We start from the raw sequence: 6,000 nt of genomic DNA, 5'->3' as shown, positions 1-6,000 counted from the left end.
CTGGAAAATCTCAATAGTCATTGTCGATTTCTCACCCGCATCCTGGGTAATGGACCAGCACATCCTGCGTTCCGCTGGCCTCTGTTCTAATAACAAGCCCTGCTTGGGGCTCGGCACCTATACACAGTGTCTTGTTTAGTTCTCTCGCAGTCCTTGCAAGGTAAATGGCATTTCCATATTCAAGAAAAGTCTTGAGTGCCGGGCTGAGGAAGACACACAGTGTAAGGAACTTGGTCACACAGCCGGTGTTTTAGGTCAGCTTCCTGGGAAACACTTTGAGAAGGAGATTCGCAGGTGAAAGGAGAACCTGAGGATCCGCGCCTGAGGGGAGTGATGGTGGCAGCACCGGGCTGAGGAGAACTGAGCGCAGTTTGCACCCAAGGCAGCTCAGAGGCGGCTCAGTTTGCACCTGAGGCCCTGGCCATTTCAGTTTTTTTCTTAAAATAAATTTTGAGGGGAATGTTGGGGAACAGTGTGTTTCTCCAGGGCCCATCAGCTCCGAGTCATCCTTCAATCTAGTGGACAGTGCAGCTCAGTTTTCAATCTTTAGATGCAGGGGGCGCAGCCCACCCTCCCATGTGGGAATTGAACTGGCAACCTTGCTGAGAGCTCGCACTCTAACCCACTGAGCCATCCGGCCGCCCCTCTGGAAGCTCAGTGGCAGCTGTCTGGAATCTAGTTGTGGGGGGTGCAGCTCACCGGCCCATGTGGGAATCAAAGCGGCAACCCTACAGCTAAGAGCTCGCACTCTAACCAACTGAGCCACCTGGCCACCACCCCCCAGCCATTTCAGTTCTGTGGGTGCTCCGGAGCAGAGTGGTCCCACCTGGAGGCGAGGTGCTGAGCCTTTCTCCAAGGACCCTTAGTCTGTCACCAGTCATTGGATATACACAGGCCCCCAGAGCTGGAGACACCTTGGGTTAAGATGGCTTTGTTGGGCTGAGCACAATTCCCAGGGGCACTGTTCTGAGAGCAGTTCCCCTTGGACACTCCCTGCGGCTGCAGCTTCTCTGAAGAGACCTGGAGCACACATGACCCCCACCACAGCTAGGAAATGGCCGAGCTGCATTTGCAGCTGGTGTGTCTCAGGCTTGTGCTTCTTCCACTTTACAACTCATCTTTTCAGCTGGTGGGGGTAGGGGTGGGGTGGCAGGAGGGCTTACCAGGGAAAGGACAGATTTGGTGTGTGTGTGTGAAGGGGTTACTGAGAAAAGGCAACATGGTGTGCAAAAGCAGGGAGTCACCGGATCCTGGGGAGTCGGGGAGTTGGGGGTGAGACTGGAGGCGCCAGCTCACTGGGGGCCTTGAATGTCAAGCACCCCAGGCTTCCCATGGCAGGTGACCTGGACCAGGGGAACTCACTGAACCCTGTTGTCCATTTTACTATTTATTTTAAAGATAAGAATTATTACATATAAATGGTGAAAATTTAGAGAACTCAGAAAAGTATGCTATGAAAGTGAAGTCACCCCACCCAGGGCAATCCCTAGTTCTCTTCCCATCTTAGTTTCTTATGTGGTACCCAGCAAAGTACGGACGTATAAGGCATATATATTACTTACTTTCATCCTAGTTATAGACTCTTCCACACCTTTTCTCACCTAATACCTCAGGACGGCAGGATCTTGCCACATCAGCACATACGAGCTACCTTGTTCTTTTGAGCAGCGGCATTAATATCTATCGATGGACATTTGGGTTATTTTCAGTTGTTAGCTATTACAAATAATGCTGCAGTGAGCATTCTTGGTCATGTATCTTAGAGTACTTTTGCCAGCACAGCCATCAAATAAATTCTTAGCAGAAGAGCTGAGTCAAAGGGATTTTTTAAAAAACACTGGTGGTGTGTGGAGGATGAGTTGGCAGGGTGACTACCGAGCCCAGCTGGGGGCCATTGTAATTCTTGGGCGAGTGGTGATGGCTTGAAGCCAGGCTGAGCCGGCTGAAGCCCCCTGGACCCGTGGAAGCTCGGGGAAGGCAGGCAAAGCAAGACTTAGCCAAGTCTGGGACGCAGGCTGAGAGTAAGTGGATAGTCAGCACATGACCTGCAGCTTGAGGATTGCCCTGGAACAGGGCCAATGTCGCGGGGCAGGCCTGGGCAGCATGCCCTCATCCCGGCCCACCCTGTGTGACGACAGCCCTAATTGCTGACCTTGGTGTGTCCCCTTTGGACTCGGGAGCTAAGCTGTGGAGCCTGTCACCCACTGCACTCTCCCTCTCCCTTCACGCCCCTTGCAGCTGATGTGCAAGGTGAGGCTGGCAGGCCTGGAGTTTTTATCCTCCGCCTTGAGATGAGGAAACAGGCTCAGCCACCACACGGTATAGTGTGAAGAACTGGAAAGCTCATACGAGATGATAGCTGCCCCCTCCACAGAGAGATGCCCATGTCTCCAAATCCCACATGCCCACCTACCTCATCCTCACCACCTTCTTACGTTCCTTTCCTCCTTAAACACAGGAAGGGAAGAAACAGAGAATGATTTTAAGGCCCTATTTGACATTCAGTCATGGGTAGGTTGTTCTCAGTTGAGCGGGCAACATTCAAGTGAGTTGGAGGAGGAAGCAGAAGTACTGCGTGAGGAGAGCGGAGGGGGAGGTCACACTATTGGCATAAAAACCTACTACAGGGACTTGGACGTCTAAACCACGGACTTCTGGAACCCTAATTTTGACACTGCCATTGTGAATATATGTAAATATATTTGTGTCTTGTTGATCCATTCAAAGGCTCCTCAGTTCATTTCCAGCAGACTTTATTAGCAAGGGAATTATAATCTTGGACCAAAGGAAGCCTTTTCTAAGAGCCTCCCATATTCCAACTTCCCTCTCAGGTCCTCAGTTTCCTCATCTGCAAAATGGGATAAAGCACCTCCCAGGTTTTGGCCACTTTGAGATTAGTAAGTTGCATTCGTCCAGGAGGTTTCAAGCAGCGGGGTCTGGAGGCTTTCAGAAGCCTGGCGAAAAGGTGGGCTTTTCACCTGTAGGCTGCCCTCTGTCCTCTCCCAAGGCTGGCTCGGGCTGCATCTACAGCGGGTGCTTGCCAGAGGCTGTGTGACTTGCTGGGCTCTGTCCCTCAGCTGCAGGCCCAAGGCTAGTGAAGGAACAAGCCAGGGTCACCTCAGGTTTTGCACAGCATCTCCCGGCTTCCTCTTTCGCGGCTGGATAAATTCCCTTAAAGCATGCACGTGACCTGAGTGTCTCACACGGTCTTCCCTCTGTGTGAATACACAAGTCGCAGTGACTCAGGCCTACCTGCTTGGCTGCGGGAAGGCCACCCTGTTATAGGGACCCTCTTCCCACGTGTCTGGGCACCTCCGGAGATGTGCACTCACTACATATCGATCCTAGTGCGCACCCCTCCCCTCAGATTATAAGCTCTCAGGCACTCGGTTCCTTCATCCACGACTGTCCATGGCATCTAGTACGTATATGGCAGGCACGCTGCAAGGCCCTGGGTACAGAGCAGTAGACAAACAAGGTCCCTGCTCTCACAGGATTTACCTTCGAATGGGAAGACAGTGAAGAAAGAAACATATGTCAGAATGACATGAAGAAAAGTGAAGCAGGGTGTCTTCGACGGAGCTCCCTGGAATAGACTGAGAAGGAAGGCTGGCAGGTTTACTGGGGAGCACTCTCCAGAGACCAGTAAGCGAGCTAGGAGGGCATAACAGGGCAGAGGGAGGAGAACTTGGAGCTGCATGGCCCTTCAGAGTTGTCCCAAATTGAGGCTTTGAGGTCCTGTATCAGCCCTTGGACACTGGCCACCACCTGGGAGGAGGTGGCACCTTGGGTGAGGCAATGCCCAGGAAAGGACATGGCTGTGAGCCATAAGCAGCTGGGCAGGGGGTGTCAGCCCTTATGTCACAGGGTGAGGGGTGCTCTCCATACTAGGTAACCGGGGTCAGGGAGGCCCTCTGTGAGAAGGTGATGTTTGAGTAGAGACCGAATGAAGCGTGGGAACAGGCCAGGAAGACAGCTGAGGAAACAGCAATGGCTGAGATGGGGATGGGATTGGTGGGTTTACAGGACAGCGAGGAGGCCAGGGGGACCTGCTGGAGCACAGGCTCCACCATTAGAACCTGTGTCCCCTACCCGTCTCTCCAGGCCTGCAACCGCCAGACCTCCCTTCTCTGCCAAAGAAGGAATTCAAGTCACAGAGAGTCTATGGGCCCTGTCTTAGAGGTGGCAAAACAGCCAAAAAGCTGGAAGGGACTCAGAGGCCACAGTGAATTGGCTGTAACCTCAGCTCTGCCCCTGAGAAGGGACTTGTTTATCTTACTCTCTGCCCCATGGGGTCCCGGGAACCAAGACTGACCATCCAACAGGTATACCCACCTATCCCTCCCCCAGCTGGCTTACACACTCCCATCATGGGGAACTTTCTACCTCTCAATGCCTCTTTCATTCTTTGGCAGCTCTGGAGGCTAAATGTTCTCACACCCTGGGAGGAATGTCATCTTGGAGCTTCAACCCAGTGGTCCCAGCTCTGCCCTCCGGGGCCCCACCCCCCACGTGTCCTCTCAGCTAGGGGATTGATTGCCCAGTAGACATCTGAGGCTGGACATTAAATGTCTCAAAGCCAAATAGGCCAATGTCTGCCTCCCACTGAACTTCTAACCCACTTCTCAACCCACGGCTCACAGCGCCCACCTACTGCAGACTGTTATCGCAGAGCAGGGCCAAGGGCCCCAATTCTCCAGGGGGGCTGAGGATGGCAAGGTGGGGCGAGGCCAGACCCTCCCCTGTTCTGGACACTCTGCTTTGGTTATTGCCACCTGAGATCCTCAGTCAATCCCATGCCAGACACACCTCCCCACACCCAGAGCCTGCATCCAAGGTGTGGGCTTGCTGCCGGGCAAGAGTCCAGCCTGTCAAGAGCAAAATGGCCTCTCCCAGTTTTCTGTGCCCATCTCCCCCAACACACACACACACACGCACACACACACCCTCTCCCCCCCACACACACCCTCTCCCCCAACACACACGCACACACACCCTCTCCCCAACACACACACACACACACACCCTCTCGCCCAACACACACACACATACACACACGCACACACACACCCTCTCCCCCCACACACACACCCTCTCCCCCAACACACACGCACACACACCCTCTCCCCAACACACACACACACACACACACACACACACGCACGCACACCTATGGGTCTCCTCATCCCCAGCTGGGCCATGATGGAGCCCCAGAACAGGCCAGGACTGAGACTTGAGCCCTGAAGTTCTACCACAGACCTCCTCTAAGAGCAGTCCAATCATTCAGCCCCTTTTCTTAGTACCTACTGTTTGCCAGGCTTTGTGCTGAGCTTCAGAGACACAGAACGAGAGCGACATGGTCCCTGCCCTGCAGAGCTCCCAGTCGGCTGGTGGCACTCAGAGCAGTCAGTCTCCTTTGGACCCACAGAAGCAGGCGGCCATAAAGGCCACCTTTCTTCACACCTGAGCATCTACCCTCAGGGGACAGCATGCAGCAGAGAAGGATTCAAGGGGGACTACTCAGCAAACATCCAATTACTCCACGGATCCTCACTGACACCTGCTGGGCGATTCTGGGGACGAAGAGCACTGGGACATGGTCCCTGGCTTCGAGGGGCTCCCAGCCCGATGTCCTGGCAGACACTGAACCATTGCAGCACAGGGGCCGGGGAGCTCAGAGGCGGCTTCCTGAAAGAGGGGGCATTCGAGCTGAATTCTAAAGGGCAAGCAGGAAAGGCATGCTAAGAGGGAACAGCAAGAACCAAGGCCCCCGGTGGGCAACCATGTTGTTCTACATGGCTGCAGCACGAAGCACTGAGGGGCAAGGAAGAGCAGCCGGGGCCTGCAGGGCCGGAATGAGTGAGGAGCGTGGACTACGCCCCCCGGGCACGGCAGCCTGCTGTGCTGGGCCCCTCAGCAGCATGCGGCACTCTGCTCCCTGCAATTTTCTTCACTTGCTCTCCAGTGCACCTTGCTCTCCAACTCACTTCTCTGCCTCCT

The sequence above is a fragment of the Rhinolophus hipposideros genome, assembly GCF_964194185.1.
Source record: "Rhinolophus hipposideros genome assembly, chromosome: 8".
In the NCBI taxonomy this organism is placed as follows: domain Eukaryota; kingdom Metazoa; phylum Chordata; class Mammalia; order Chiroptera; family Rhinolophidae; genus Rhinolophus; species Rhinolophus hipposideros.
The sequence above is the reverse complement of the archived record's forward strand: the minus strand, read 5'-3'. Positions refer to the sequence as shown.